The following is a 17,306-nucleotide window of genomic DNA, read 5'->3' as shown; positions in this document are numbered from 1 at the left end:
TAGAGATTTTAAGAGCACAGCAAGTGAATTATTAAAATAGGAAGTATGTACTTAATACAACTCTCTATATGGACCCTTTACATTTTCAGTATTTTAAAAAATGAGGTTACCTTAACACTCTAGAATTTTTAAAGTATATTTAGAATTTTTTTTTTCTATAGTTCACTGTATAAAGTATTTGTTTTTTTTAAAAAAGCAAAACCATTGTTATGTGTGATGCTTGATAGGCCACAGAATGAGTGAATGAGCATGAGTGAGGCCACTTTCTTAGATGGCTGTAAGTAGCTGTGACTTTATCATTGACATTAAGAGGTAGAAATAGAAAATTAAAATAAAAAAAGAAAATGAATGAGATCCACACACCTGCGTGTTTGAGACTATCACGGCAACAGCGACACCCACAGGCATTGCCGCCTTCACGCAGAGGGCCTGGAAAACTCAAGACTATCATGGAGGTTCAGTTCCACACTACACACTTCCAGGGTGGTTTCTCCCTGAAATCGTGTGTGAGCCCAGAGAGAAACTTCCAGTATCCGTAGAATTCTGGAGAACTCAGGGAGCCAGCCCCAGAAGCCCTCCTTTCCCAGATGATCTGGCCCCACCTTCACCTACCACACAAGGCCCTGTGTCTGTGGTTTCTGGACCCTTCAGAGGGCGCGTTACCCAGGGCCCTTGGGTGCTGATGCATATTCACGAGGGGGTGAAGCTTGTGGGTCTTTATAAGGGCCACTGGCGGGGTCGGACTCCTCACTGGACCTGCGTGAAGCACAGAGGCCAATTGAGGCGCACGGGAGCCTCCAGCCTCTCTCTGCCCGTGTCTGTCGGTGAAATTCTGGCCAGGTGCCCTCACGATGGCTCTCCCGACACCTTCTGACAGCCCATTCCCCGCAGAAGCCCGAGGACAAGGACGGCGAAGGAGACTCATTTGTAACCTGAATGAAAAAGATGTCCTGCCAGCTTGCTTTGAGCAGAACCTGTACCCGAACTGGAGAGAGAGACCGGCATTTTGGAGTCCAGGATTCAGATTTCCTGTCATAATCGAAGGTCCAGGTATCCACGCCAGGGTGGCAGGGAACCTGCACACGCACGCGGCCTGTGCAACGAGGCCCACCGCGGGTGTCACCCTCCCTCCTTGGTCGCTTTCACCCACGCCAGGGAGTGGGGAACAGGGGGCTTTCGTGAGCCAGACAGCAAAGGTCACCCCTCTGCTGCAGCCCAGCCAGGCTTCGCAGGCAGAAGGAATCTCCCAACCTGCCGCGGCACATGGGGATTTTGGGTTTGCTGCCCTGACTCCTTCGGAAGTGGCGCTGTCCCACCCTCAGTCACCTGGGTGACCTCCGCATCCGAACAGATGGCAGGAGGACCAGGACCCGTAGTACGGTGGCTTTCTGGGTGGGTGCTCAATGGGACAGCTTGGGCCTCTCAGGCTGAGTCAAACAGATGGCAGAGGAACCAGGACCAGCAGCATGGCGGCCTTCTGGGTGCGTACTCAGTGGGACAACTTGAGCCGCTCAGGCTGAGTCACAGGGGCAAGGTGTGCTTGCGTCTCACATGTCCCACATGAGTCCGTACTGGGTCTGCGGCCAGGGTCCACAGGTCGCCAGGGCACGTGGGAACATGAAGCCGAGGCACATCTACCTCCGCAGCTTGCGCCCATGGAGGCCTCTGAGTGTCAGGAGCAGATGTAAGCCATCCAGGCACCCTCCCAACTGCTCCAGGAGCTGGAGTCTTCATCTGTACTCGCATCCACCCTGTTATATGAGCTTCTGTCGACCCCAGAATTTCAGCAAAAGGCACAACCTTTCCTAGCAAAGGAGCTGCTGGGGGAGTTGAAGAACTTGGAAGAGCCCGCTTTTCTGGAACCACTCCTCAGCCTAGAAGAACACTGAGCTCAGCTGGAGGAGCTTTAGGACGCAGGGTTGGGACCTGGTGGGGGCAGGGCGGTGGCTCCTCTTTCGCGGTGAACCTCTGGCTCGGTATGGAGACCTGTGTCTTCCCTTCCAGCTGACGTGTCTTGGATCCCTGAGTCCAGGTACGGCTAGAGACTCTACAGAAAGGAGGTCTGTCATTCTTTGCTGAGCATCCCAAGGATTTCAGAGCCAGCCCAGGTACTCAGAGATGGGCCGTCTGCTGCTCATGCGTGGGTCCGCGGGCGGCCTGCTAGGGTTTGGGACCAGCCCAGGCAGGGCTCTCATCACTTCCCCTGCTCCCACACGCCTTACACCCCCCCAACCCTGCGTTCTTCAGTGGTGTAGGGTGAGACCTCCACCCCGGGAAACACTGGCCTGGGCAGTGGCCAGGCCTGTTCTCGTTTCTGCAGCTCAACTCCACTACCTCCCCGCTGCACCCTCCCGCGACCACCCGTGCACCGCCATCCTCCTCGGCATCACGTGGAGCGCCCGGCAACTAAATGTAGACCCCGAGATCTCATGCAAACCGTAGTTCTGCCCTTTCTAGGTTGGAGGAAAGCCAGGCAGAGATGGGGAAAGGAACGGAGACAAAGTGAGAGAGAGGGACAGAGGGAGGAAAGGACGGATGAAAGGAGGGACCTTGGAAGGGAGGAAGGGAGGGAGGGAAGGAGGGAGAAAGGGAGGTATGGATGGAGGGAGAGAGGGAAGGAGAGAAGAACAGAGGGAGGGAGGGAGACAGGGAGGGAGAGAGGGAGAGAAGGAAGAACAGAGGGAAGGATGGACAGAAGGAGAAAAGGAGCAAGAAACAGAGAAAGGAAGGCAAAGAGGAAAGTGGTCTTCTGCCTCCAGGACCAGCAGGACCTCGAACTCCGGAAAAATGTTGGGTGCCCAGTGCAGGCTGAGTGCTGGGCCCACGGCCGTGTCGGCTGGCGGTGCGCTCACTGGCCCTCGGGATTGCCAGCCTAGGTTACTTCATCCGGGAGCGATTCAGACGAATTCCACCTCCCAAGGAATGAGCGAATTCCCCAGAGAGCAGGGCCGAGACTGGAATGGTTGTCCGTTTTTCATCCACATGGTTCATAGATGACATATCCCCACGCTGAGCCTGCAACAGAGCACGAGGCAGATACTCCCATCCACACAGGAGTCACACTCAAGCCAAGTGAACAATGATTCCAGATTCCACGTTCCTTTGCCATCTGCAAGGGGGCCTGTTGCTCACGTGTCTCTGGCCCCCGAAAGCGTAACCATGTTGACAGTTTGTTTCCCGAGCTCTGTGGGGACACAGAAACCTCCAGCGAATCGTGGAAAAGCAGCATCGTGTCTTCGGTCTCCTTTCCAGTTTCAAAACAGGCCATTTTGGAGACTCCCGATGTTGCAGGAAACAGGAATCCGTCCTCAGGCCGTGATGCCTCAGTCCCCTGCCCAGGGTCCAGGCCCACCAGGCGGTCTCCCTTTCGCTGACACTCCAGGCCTTCCCCCAGCTCGCAAGCTCCCGAGCTTCCAACACATCTGGCCGGCTCAGGGCAGGGTGTGCTCGGACGCGTCAGGGTGCGGGGCCCACAGTACTGGGATCCCCTCTGGTCCTCTGCCTTGCCATGGAAAAATTGTTTTGGATCCCTCGCCACCCCTCCTGCAAGGCCCCCTCTTGCCCCACACACCCAGAGCTGCCAGGGCTGCCTAGGGGCAAACAGCCAGCCCAGCCCCGCGGGCTCTTTTTCTCACAACGCCCGCACCATCATCGCTTGTCCTGATGAGGACCCACCCGTGGCCAATGGGACAGGAAGGCCTTGCTTTGCACCATGCTGGCACTAGAGCCCCGGCAGCCTGATCCCGGGAAAGAGGGGCTGACGGACACCCAGACACAGCACACCACCACCACGAGCAAACCCACCTCGACACACACACAGATACACACGGGTGCACGTGCACAGGCACACACTCACACACACGGACACACACACACGGACACACAGACACACACGGACACACAAACACACAGAGACACATGGACACACGGACACAGACATAAGGACATACAGAAAAAAAGACACAGACACAGCTTGAAAGAGAGCTAGGGAGACTGGGAAGGAGAGATAGAAACGGGGGGAGAGAGAGAAAGGTGGAGGGGGAGAGAGACAGAAGGTGACAGAAGAGCCGGAGCTGAAGGAGGAAGTAGAGAAAGGGAGAGGGTGAAGGAGTTGTAGAGCGAGGGAGACAGAGACTTGGAGAGGGAGGCTCTGCTGAAGTGGACAGGGCACTTTGAGCAGGCCAGGGTGAGGTGGAGGGTGCTTGGGCCAGGCTAGAACAGGGGATCAGGGCCGCCCACGTGGGAAAACCAACGGATCCCTGAGAGGTGTTGTTTTTTTTGTTTTTTTTTCTTGGATTGGTTGGTTGCTTTGGGGGTGCATTTCATAGGGTCCTTCCTTTGTTTGCTTCTTTCTGTCTCCTTGGTGCGATGGGCCCCGAGATTTGTAGAGTTCACCTGTCCAACTGCTGGAAGCCGTGGCACTGAGCATGTCCATGGGGCCAGGCCTGTGTCTCTCTCGTGTCCTCAGGACTAGAGTTTACACGAAGTCGGTGGCAATGGGAAACAGGGTGCAAAGGAACGGATTTTTTTGTGGCTGGTGAAGACAATGTCCTTCCACTCAGGAAAGCAGCCCACGGGTTCTGGAGCAGAGGCCTTGGCTGGCGACTGTGGGACCAGCTGCCCCAGCTTGGACAGTTGAGGCGGAGCTTGATGAATGAATTGAATTCCCTGGGGTCCGCGGAGCGGGAAGACACCCCGGAGGGCAGGAAATCCACGCCTTCGCCTTCCGGGTCTAGTACCTGCCGCAGCGCCCCGAATGGAGCCGGGCTCCTGGTGGGGCTGCAGCCGGGTGAAAGAGGTGGGATGCTGCCGCCTGGTGGTATTGCAGCTGCAGACCCCCACAAGGAAGTTTTATCTCGACATTAATGTTTTTCTTTCTTCAGCTGATCTGTATCCTTAATTTTAGATTAGTGTTAACTCCACAAATTTAGAGGCACAAAATATGGTTGCCCACACCTTATAATCGCATTACCACCTCCCATTACCACCAACTTTCCCCCTCCTCCCCACCCTCAGCCAGTAGAGTAGGTCTCACCATGTGGCCCAGGCTGGCCTCAAACTCTTGGGCTTAAGTGATTTGACTGCCTTGGCCTCTCAAAGTGCTGTGATCAGCGGTGTGAGTCACCATGCACAGCCAACCACCACCAAGTTTTGATTCAGCAGCACTGGGTCGTGGAGCTAAGGACCCACAAATTTAGAAAAGTTTTTAAATATCATAACGTTTCTGTGAGGAAATAGTATTTGATATTACATTTTTAGACTATTTTATAATGTTCTGTGTTTTTCCACTGAGCACAGTACTAAGTATTAATTGGAAAATCACAGCATAAGTCATATTACTTTTTCTAACACAGAGTCCTTGGCTGTTCTCTAAGCTAAACCTGATCACCTACATTGAGTAAAAGAAAAAGCCCCAGAGTGTGAGGAGACCGGAGATAGTAGCCAAATATCCGAATAGGTGGGAGTGAATAAGACAGATGACACAGATGAGGTGACCAAAGGTCAAGGAGAAAGCCAGATCTTAAAAAGTGTGGTTTGTGAAGCTATGCTCCAATGGAAATCTTTTCTGATAAGCTCTGATTTCTTTCTCTTGCTTTCATTAGAGACAGACATCTTCTGCCCCATGCTCTTCAATTTTCTAGGACTGGACTTCCCCTTCAACGATCACTCTTCTAGGTTATAAAGAAAATCAAAGCCCTTTGCATGGCTTACAAGGGACTGGAGGACCTGACTGCTTGCTCTTTTATTGCTTGTGAGGACATGGGGCTGTCTGTGATTTTTAAGGAACTCTATGTTAAACATTTTCTAATTTCCATTTTGAGTCTTGTCTAAAATGTGTGAGAGTAGTGGAGATATTGGGATTAGGTTTAGAAATCCCAGAAACACCACATCCAGATGTTGTATGTTTTCTGCTTTATAATTTCATATCCTGTGAAGGTTTCAAATGTGATTCTACAGAAATTCATACTCAATAATTTAATCAGAACACTAAGCCTCTGCCCCATAAAATAAAACCAAATGTTATTTTACTTCAAAATTTTAAGTTTTTAGTCTGTATTGAGGCTAATACTGTCAGCACTCTGTGCCATAATTCCTAAACTGTAATATGGTATAATGTATCTACTTTCTACATTTAAAACATGTACTTTGCCATTGAAGAACTTAAAATATTGCTGAGCATGTATTAAATACCCATTTTTTCTTGATTTTTAAATAATTATTTTATAATTTTCTCTTGTTTAGTTTGAAGCCTACTAGGATTTTGTCATTGATATATGCACACACACACACAAGTATATACATAACAACATATGTAATTGATATATATGTATATGTTTTATATCTGTGTATATACACACTTATGTGAATATATGCATGTGTACATAACATTAATTTTTTGACCAATAAAAAGTGCATAATTATGTATTGTGTATATTATAAAAGTTTGATAGGTATATATGTTGTAAAATGTTTAATACAAGTAAGTTGATGAATATTTATGTCACCTTACATGGTTATGTTTTTTGTAGTGAGAACATTTGAGGTCTCCTACTGTAGTAGCAAATTTTAAGCATACAAAACACTGTTATTAACTACATCTTAAAGCTATACATTAGACACCCAAAACTTTTTTATCTTATAACTGAAAGTTTGTACTCTGAACACCTTATCATTTTTTCTACCTCCAGGCCTGGTCATTACCATTGTACTCTCTGCTTCCACGAGTTCAGGATTTTTAAATTCTTCATTTAAGTGAGAACATACAATGTTTGTCTTCCTGTGCCTGGCTTATTTTGCACAGCATAATGTACCCAGGTCCATTCATGTTGTTGAAATACCAGAATTTCATTCTTTTTTTATGGGTGAATAATATTCAGTTGTATATTTATACCACATTTTCCTTATCCATTCAGCAGCTACAGATAAGTTGTTTAAAAAAAAATACCCTTGACCGTTGTGAATAATGCTGCATTGAATACAAGGGTGCAGATAATTTTTGAGATGCTGATTTTATTTTGTTTGTAGACAGAAGTGGAATTTCAGGATTGTACGATACTTCTATTTTTTAAAATAACCTGCAAACTAATTTTCATAATGACTCTTCCAGTTTGCAACTCACTAAGACTGTACAGAAATAGTTTGTCACATCCTTATTAACACTTGTCATGTTTCTTTTTTTTTTTATATATTTGCCATTCCAACTGCTGTAAAGTGGTATCTTTTGATTTGCAATTTTCTCATGAATGGTAATGTTTAGCATCTTTCTACACACCTGTTGGCCATTTGAATATGTTTGTAAAAAATGTTTACTCTTGGTCAGTGGGACCAAGAGGGCAGAAAGGAACAGCTCCCGTCTACAGCTCCCAGCGTGAGTGACGCCAAAGATGGGTGATTTCTGCATTTCCAACTAGGGTACCAGGCTCATCTCAGTGGGGAGTACCAGTCAGTGGGTGCAGGACAGTGGGTACAGTGCTCCAGGCATGAGTTGAAACAGGGCAAGGCATCATCTCACCTGGGATTCACAAGGGGTCAGGGAAATCCCTTTCCTAGTCAAAGAAAGGGGTGACAGATGGCACCTGGAAAATCGCATCACTCGCACCCTAATACTGAACTTCTACAACCAGCTTCACAAACAGCACACAGGAGAATATATCCTGCACATGGCTCGGACAGTCCTATGCCCACGGAACCTTGCTCATTGCTAGCACAGCAGTCTGAGATCAAACTGCAAGGTGGCAGTAGGGCTGCGGGAGGGGCGTCCACCATTGCTCAGGCTTGAGTAGGTAAACAAAGCTGCCCGGAAGCTCAAACTGGGTGGAGCCCACCACAGCTCAAGGAGGCCTGCCTGCCTCTGTAGGCTCCACCTCTGGGGGTAGGGCACAGACAAACTAAAGACAGCAATAACCTCTGCAGACATAAATGTCCCTGTCCCACAGCTTTTAAGAGAGTAGTCGTTCTCCCAGCACACAGCTTGATATCTGAGAATGGGCAGACTGCGTCCTCAAGTGAGTACCTGATCCCTGAGTAGCCTAACTGGGAGGCACAACCCCTTAGGGGTGGACTGACACCACACACGACTGGGTACTCCTCTGAGACAAAACTTCCAGAAGAAGCATCAGACAGCAACATTTGTGGTTCACCAATATCCACTGTTCTGCAGCCATCGCTGCTGATACCCAGGTAAACAGGGTCTGGAGTGGACCTCCAGTAAACTCCAACAGACTTGCAGCTGAGGGTCCTGACTGTTAGAAGGAAAACTAACAAACAGAAAGGACATACACACACAAAAAAAAACCCGTCTGTACGTCACCAGCATCAAAGACCAAAGGTAGATAAAACCACAAAGATTGGGAAAAAACAGAGCAGAAAAACTGGAAACTCTAAACATCATAACATCTCTCCTCCTCCAAAGGAACACAGCTCCTCACCATCAACAGAACAAAGCTGGGTGGAGAATGACTTTGGTGAGTTGAGAGAGGAAGGCTTCAGAAGATCAAACTACTCCAAGCTAAAGGAGGAAGTTCAAACCAATGGCAAAGAAGTTAAAAACTTTGAAAAATAATTAGATGAATGGCTAACTAGAATAACCAATGCAGAGGAGTCCTTAAAGGACCTGAAGGAGCTGAAACCTATGACAAGAGAACTATGTGATGAATGCACAAGCCTCAGTAACTGATGCAATCAACTGGAAGAAAAGGTATCAGTGATGGAAAATGAAATGAATGAAATGAAGCATGAAGAGAAGTTTAGAGAAAAAAGAATAAAAAGAAATGAACAAAGCCTCCAAGAAATATGGGACTATGTGAAAAGACCAAATCGATGTCTAATTGGTGTACCTGAAATTGACGGGGATAATGGAACCAAGTTGGAAAACAATCAGCAGGATATTACCCAGGAGAACTTCCCCAATCTAGTAAGGCAGGCCAACATTCACATTAAGGAAATACAGAGAATGCCACAAAGATAATCCTTGAGAAGGGCAACTCCAAGACACATCATTATCAGATTCACCAAAGTTAAAATGAAGGAAAAGACGTTAAGGGCAGCCAGAGAAAAAGGTCTGGTTACCCACAAAGGGAAGCCCATCAGACTAACAGCTGACCTCTTGGCAGAAACTCTACAAGCCAGAAGACAGTGGGGGCCAATGTTCAACATTCTTAAAGAAAAGAATTTTCAACCCAGAATTTCATATCCAGCCAAACTAAGCTTCACAAGTGAGGGAGAAATAAAATCCTTTACAGACAAGCAGATGCTGAGAGATTTTGTCACCACCAGACCTGCCCTAAAAGAGCTCCTGAAGGAAGCACTAAACATGGAAAGGAACAACTGGTACCAGCCACTGGAAAAACATGCCAAATTGTAAAGATCATCGAGGCTAGGAAGAAACTACATCAACTAATGTGCAAAATAACCAGCTAACATCATAATGACAGGATCAAATTCACACTTAACAATACTAACCTTAATTGTAAACAGGCTAAATGCTTGAATTAAAAGACACAGACTGGCAAATTGGATAAAGAGTCAAGACCCATCAGTGTGCTGTATTCAGGAAACCCATCTTATGTGAAGAGACACACACAGGCTCAACATAAAAGGATGGAGGAAGGTCTACCAAGCAAATGGAAAATAAAAAACGCAGGGGTTGCAGTCCTAGTCTCAGATAAAACAGACTTCAAACCAACAAATATCAAAAGAGGCAAAGAAGACCATTACATAATGGTAAAGGGATCAATTCAACAAGAAGAATTAACTATCATAAATATGTATGCACCCAATACAGGAGCACCCAGATTCATAAAGCAAATCCTTAGTGAACTACAAACAGACTTAGACTCCAACACAATAATAATTGGAGACTTTAACACCCCACTCTCATCATTAGACAGATCAAAAAGACAGAAAGTTAACAAGGATATCCAGGAATTGAACTCAGCTCTGCCCCAAGCGGACGTAATAGGCATCTGCAGAACTCTCCACCCCAAATCAACAGAATATACATTCTTTTCAGCACCACACCACACATATTCCAAAGTTGACCAGATAGTTGGAAGTAAAGCACTCCTCAGCAAATGTAAAAAAAAAAAAAAAAAAAAAAGAAAGAAATCATAATAAACTGTCTCTCAGACCACAGTGCAATCAAACTACAACTCAGGATTAAGAAGCTCACTCAAAACCACTCAACTACATAGAAACTGAGCAACCTGCTCCTGAATGAGTACTGGGTACATAACGAAATGAAGGCAGAAATAAAGATGTTCTTTGAAACCAACGAGAACAAAGATAAAACATACCAGAATCTCTGGGACACATTCAAAGCAGTGTGTAGAGGGAAATTTATAGCATTAAATGCCCACAAGAGAAAGCAGGAAAAATCTAAAATTGACACCATAACATCACAATTAAAAGAACTAGAGAAGCAAGAGCAAACACATTCAAAAGCTAGTAGAAGTCAAGAAATAACTAAGCTCAGAGCAGAACTGAAGGAAATAGAGCCAGAAAGAAACCTTCAAAAAAATCAATGAATGAAGGAGCTGTATTTTTGAAAAAATCAACAAAATTGATAGACCGCTAGCAAGACTAATAAAGAAGAAAAGAGAGGTGAATCAAATAGACGCAATAAAAATGACAAAGGGGATATCACGACTGATCCCATAGAAATACAAACAACCGTCAGAGTATACTATAAACACCTCTATGTAAATAAACTGGAAAATCTAGAAGAAATGGATAAATTCCTCGACACATACACTCTCCCAAGACTAAAGCAGGAAGAAGTTGAATCTCTGAATAAACCAATAACAGGCTCTGAAATTGAAGAAATAATTAATAGCTTACAAACAAAAAAAGTCCAGGACCAGATGTATTCACAGCCGAATTCTACCAAAGTACAAGGAGGAGTTAGTACCATTCCTTCTGAAATTATTCCAATCAATAGAACAAGAGGGAATCCTCCCTAACTCATTTTATGAGGCCAGCATCATCCTGATACCAAAGCCTGGCGGAGACAAAACAAAAAAAGAGAATTTTAGACCAATATCCTTGATGAACAGTGATGCAAAAATCCTCAATAAAATACTGGCAAACTGAATCCAGCAACACATCAAAAAGCTTATCCACCATGATCAAGAGGGCTTTATCCCTGGGGATACAAGGCTGGTTCAACATACAAAAATTAATAAATGTAATCTAGCATATAAACAGAATCAAAGCCAAAAACCACAAAATTATCTCAATAGATGCAGAAAAGGCCTTTGACAAAATTCAACAACACTTCATGCTAAAACCTCTCAATAAATTAGGTATTGATGGGACGTATCTCAAAATAATAACAGCTACCTATGACAAACCCACAGCCAATATCATACTTAGTGGACAAAAACTGGAAGCATTCCCTTTGAAAACTGGCACAAGACAGGGATGCCCGCTCTCACCCCTCCTATTCGACATAGTGTTGGAAGTTCTGGCCAGTGCAATGAGGCAGGAAAAGGGAATAAAAGGCATTCAATTAGGAAAAGAGGAAGTGAAATTGCTCCTGTGTGCTGATGACATGATTGTATATCTAGAAAACCCCGTTGTCTCAGCCCAAAATCTCCTTAAGCTGATAAGCAACTTCAGCAAAGTCTCAGGATACAAAATCCTGTGCAAAAATCGCAAGCATTCTTATACAACAATAACAGACAAACAGAGAGCCAAATCATGAGTGAGCTCCCATTCACAATTGCTTCAAAGAGGATAAAATACCTAGGAATCCAACTTACAAGCGATGTGAAGGACCTCTTCAAGGAGAACTACAAACCACTGTTCAATGAAATAAAAGAGGATACAAACAAATGGAAGAATATTCCATGCTCATGGATAGGAAGAGCGAATATAATGAAAATAGCCATACTGCCCAAAGTAATTTATAGATTCAATGCCAGCCCCGTCAAGCTACCAATGACTTTCTTCACAGAATTGGAAAAAACTACTTTAAAGTTCATATGGAACCAAAAAAGAGCCTGCAATGCCAAGTCAATCCTAAGCCAAAAGAACAAAGCTGGAGGCACCACGCTACCTGACTTCAAACTATGCTACAAGGCTACAGTAATCAAAACCGCACGATACTGGTACCAAAAGAGAGATGTAGACCAATGGAATCGAACAGAGCCCTCAGAAATAATGCCACATATATACAAATATCTGATCTTTGACAAACCTGAGAAAAACAAGCAACGAGGAAAGGATTCCCTATTTAATAAATGGTGCTGTGAAAATTGGCTAGCCATATGTAGAAAGCTGAAACTGGATCCCTTCCTTACACCTAATATAAAAATCAATTCAAGATGGATTAAAGACTTAAACGTTAGACCTAAAGGCATTAAAACCTTAGAAGAAAACCTAGGCATTACCATTCAGGACATAGGCATGGGCAAGGACTTCGTGTCTAAAACACCAAAAGCAATGGCAACAAAAGCCAAAATTGACAAATGGGATCTAATTAAACTAAAGAGCTTCTGCACAGAAGAAACCACCATCAGAGTGAACAGGCAATATACAGAATGGGAGAAAATTTTTGCAATCTACTCATATGACCAAGGGCTAATATCCAGAATCTACAATGAGCTCAAACCAATTAACAAGAAGACAACAAACAACCCCAACAACAAGTGGGTGAAGTATATGAACAGACACTTCTCAAAAGAAGACATTTATGCAGCCAAAAATCACATGAAAAAAATACTCACCATCACTGGTCATCAGAGACATGCAAATCAAAACCACAATGAGATATCATATCACACCAGTTAGAATGGTGATCATTAAAAAGTCAGGAAACTACAGGTGCTGGAGAGGATGTGGAGAAATAGGAACACTTTTACACTGTTGGTGGGACTGTAAACTAATTCAACTATTGTGGAAGTCAGTGTGGCAATCCCTCAGGCATCTAGGACTAGAAATACCATTTGACCCAGCCATCCCATTACTGGGTATATACCCATAGGACTATAAATCATGCTGTTCTAAAGACACATGCACAAGTATGTTTATTGCGGCACTATTCACAGTAGCAAAGACTTGGAACCAACACAAATGTCCAACAATGATAGACTGGATTAAGGCAATGTGGCACATATGCACCATGGAATACTATGCAGCCGTAAAAAAGGATGAGTTCATGTCATTTGTAGGGACATGGATGAAGCAGAAAACCATCATTCTCAGCAAACTATTGCAAGGACCAAAAACCAAACACCGCATGTTCTCACTCACAGGTGGAAATTGAACAATGAGAACACATGGACGCAGGAAAGGGAACATCACACACTGGTGCCTGTTGTGGGGTGGGGGAGGGGGGATGGATAGCATTAAGAGATATACCTAATGCTAAATGACGAGTTAATGGGTGCAGCAAACCAACATGGCACATGTATACATATGTAAGAAAACTGCACGTTGTGCACATGTACCCTAAAAGTTAAAGTATAATAATAATAAAAAAAGTTTAGTCTTTTGCCTACTTTTTAGTTGGGTATTATAATTATTATTGTTTAGCTTCTGATTTTTATGAGTTTCTGCTATATTTTGTATACTAACCTCTTATCATGCATGGTTTGCAAGTGTTTTCCCATCTTAAATGTTTTCTTATTTTTTGCTGTGCACAATAGTTTAATACACTACATCTTTGTGTCTGGTTTTATTGCTATACTTTTGATATCATATTTAAAAACACTGCCAAGGCCAGTATCATGAAGGCTTTTCATATGCTTTTTTAAAGATTTTCTTTTAAGGATTTATGTATTAAATTTAAGTCTTTATTTTACGTCAATTTGTGTCTTATGTAAGAAATATGATCAAGTTTTATTATTGTGCTTGTGAGTATCCAGTTTTCCCATCACTAAGTATTGAAAAGGCTACACTTTTTGTATTGTGTATTCATAGTGCCCTTGTCAAAGATTAACTCTAGATGCATAGATTTACTTCTGGGCTCTGTATTCTGTTCCATTGGTTTTTGTGTTGGTTCCTATAAACATTCTATTCTATTATGTTTACTGTAGTCTTGAAATGTAGTTTTAAATAATAAAGTATAATGTCCCCAGATTTCATTTTATTCCTCATGATTGCTTTGGCCATTCAATATTTCTTATAGTTTTCTATACATTGCAGACTTTATTTTCTATTACTGTAAAAAGTAGCACAGGAATTTTGATAGGAGGTCAAATTAATCTACAGATTGCTTTGGATAATATGGCACTTAGACAATATTCTTCTAATCCATAAACATGTAATATATTTACATTTATTTGTATCTTCTTTAATTTTTTTCATCAGTATATTTTATTTTTTATTGTAAAGATCTTTCACCACATTGGTTAAATTTATTGCTAAGAAATCTATTATTTCATTGCTATTGTAAATGAGATTGTTTTTTCTTTTTTACTGGTATTTTGCTAGCATATAGAAACAAAACTGATATTTGTATGCTAATTGTATATTCTGCTTCTTTACTGAGTGCATTTATTAGATGGACTATTTATATATAGATGCATTAAATGCATTATTTAAATGTACTATTTATGTTTTTTATATATAACATTATGTCATCTACAAACTGACGTTATTTCTTCTTTTCAATTTGAATCTTTTAGTTTTTCTTGCTTAATTATTTGATGTATGACTTAATTATTCTATGTAAGACTTCCAGTTCTATGTTAAAATAGAACCGTTAGAATGGGCATAATATAGACTTGCATTGGTGTTTGCGCATTTGGAGAAGCAAACACCTCGTTCCATTTTTTGTTGTTGTTGTTGTTTTGTTTTTGAGATGGAGTCTCGTTCTGTCACCCAGGCTGGAGTGCTGTGGCACAATCTTGGCTCACTGCAACCTCCACCTCCTAGATTCAAGCAAGTGTCTCCCTCAGCATCCCGAGTAGCTGGGATTACAGGCGCCAACCACCATGTCCGGCTAATTTTTGTATTTTTAGTAGAGAGAGTGTTTCACCATCTTGGCCAGGCTGGTCTTGAACTGCTGATCTCATAATCCACCCACCTCGGCCCCCAAAGTGCTGGGATTACAGGTGTGAGCCATCGTGCGCAGCCACTTCTGTTCATTTTTATAAACTCGTTTTAGTAGGTAAAGATCTTCATCTGTTGGGTCTCAAGGCTGATGAGATCTTTACTGGGTTTGCAGTAAAAAGGCTTGTAGCTGCATCACAAGGTGGCTGCCGAATCTGACGTGGGTTTTACCTTTAGTGGGCTTGTTACCAGGAGCACCTGTGGTTGTGAGTTCTGTCATGTTTTTGGACAGGGTGGATTGTCCTCAGGGCTTTGTTTTGTGGGACAGGTACTAGGGCAGGTTCTGCTATATGTTGAGCCTAATGACAGATGTGTGGGTGAGTGTGGCTCCCACTGAGTACCCCCGGTTTTCCCCAGGTTTTCTACAAACAGTGACTTTTGAACTGTTTCGTGTGAGTCACGAGTATGATGTCCCCAGCTTTTTTCTTATTCCTCATGATTGGCTTGGCCATTCAGCCTACATTGCAGACTTACATTTTCTATTACTATAAAAAGTGGGACAGGGATTTTGATAGGGATTTGAGTTAACTTAGAGATTGCTTTGGATAATATGACACCTTGTTAACCAAAGGCCCTGCCTTCTCAAAATGACTCTCCTCGATTTTGGGTTTTAGCAAGGTTTCATAATGCCCTGTATCCCAAAGCTCCCTATATTGACCAGGCTATTCTTGAACTCCCGGCCTGGCAGTCCTCCCGCCTCAGGCTCCTGAATGGAGGAGATTACTGTCATGAGCCACTGTGACTGGATCTCTCATAAAGTTACTTTGGTTGATGGATGGATGACTAGTTTTTATGGCTGCAGGGGAATACAAAAGTAGGGACCCCCTATTCCACCACCTTGATAATGTCACTGTCTCCATACACTTCTTCCTTGTTTTGTTCTCTTGTATGTTTGTGTGTTATTTTAGGTTCAAATATTAAGACCAATAGGCTAGGATTTATACATTATGTAAAAAATAAATTAGACAGCTAGTAGGTACCCTATATGTGTTATAATATTTACCTATAAGATTAAGTTTAGTGCAGGCAAAAAGGGCTCATTAAAATTTTCATCCACTTTTTTCAACCTCTATCCAAACTATAATATAATTTATGCCCCAATTTTTATTTTGTCAATTACTCTTAACCATATTTCATAAAATTTATATTTTTTCTTTATTTAGAAATGCAAGGCTATTATTTGCTTTTAAAGGCTGTAACACAGCTTTTTTATTTTGTGAAATAATAGCACCAATATTATAAATATTTATAGTGTAAATACTTATTCATTAAAATCTTCCCATTAGAGAATTTTATTAATTATTGTAGTGCATTTCTGTAAAATTGTACTGCCACACACCACAGAGAAATGATTCAAAATGCCTGGTCTTCACAGATGCAGTCAGAGTTGAACATTGTAGTTATTTAGAAAAATTCTTTTCTAGTGTTATATCAATGTTCCAAAGAAGATTTTATGGGTAAATATTTCACCCATTCTAGTGTTGCAATTCCATGTTAACTGTATTTTTATTTTAGGTTACATTCCTTGACATTGGTTTATAGAATTTTTGGTTTTACATAAGTTTTATTTTGGATGACAGCCTGCAGCAACTTTTAATGTACACCTTATGTCAATGTGCAGTTTAATTACAAAATGAATCAGCCATATATTTATTCACAATTTAAGTTTAACAAACTTAATGAAAACTAAGCAAACTAACATTACGTGATAAAGCCCCAATCAGCTATCTTATACTTAGGCAAATACACCAAAAATAGTTTGTAGCTGTAATTCTGCTTTTGTTGAAACTATGTTTTATATTCTGTATGACCAAGGAAATTTCTGACATTGTCCTACCAGGGTAAAGAAACAAACAAAAAGAGAGTGATTATACTTTCAAGTAGCAGTTTGTCTAGAGCCCCAGATATTCCATCTGTAGACCACTATGCTTGTATTTGTTTGTTTCAGTAAGGCTGTAGCCCAAAACCTTACATTTCTGTGGAAATTAAAGTTTTCAGTTCCATACTAAAGACAGAACAGCCCCATGATCTAAATCCAAGCGTGATGGTGTAGAGTGAGGACCATTTCTTGTTGACACGGAGATGGTTGAGTTCTTCTACAATAAATCTGTGGGAGATGCAGGTTGTGATGAGTTGGAAGTGATGGTTGCCTTCATGGTCTCAAAGTTCTCTGTCAAGTTCACCTCAGCACTGCTGTACTTCTGTTCTGCTGTCAGATTGGGAATGCTTGGCCAGTAGTGATTCTCCAC

This window comes from Pan paniscus, chromosome Y (genome assembly GCF_029289425.2).
Source record: "Pan paniscus chromosome Y, NHGRI_mPanPan1-v2.0_pri, whole genome shotgun sequence".
In the NCBI taxonomy this organism is placed as follows: Eukaryota; Metazoa; Chordata; class Mammalia; order Primates; family Hominidae; genus Pan; species Pan paniscus.
The sequence above is the reverse complement of the archived record's forward strand: the minus strand, read 5'-3'. Positions refer to the sequence as shown.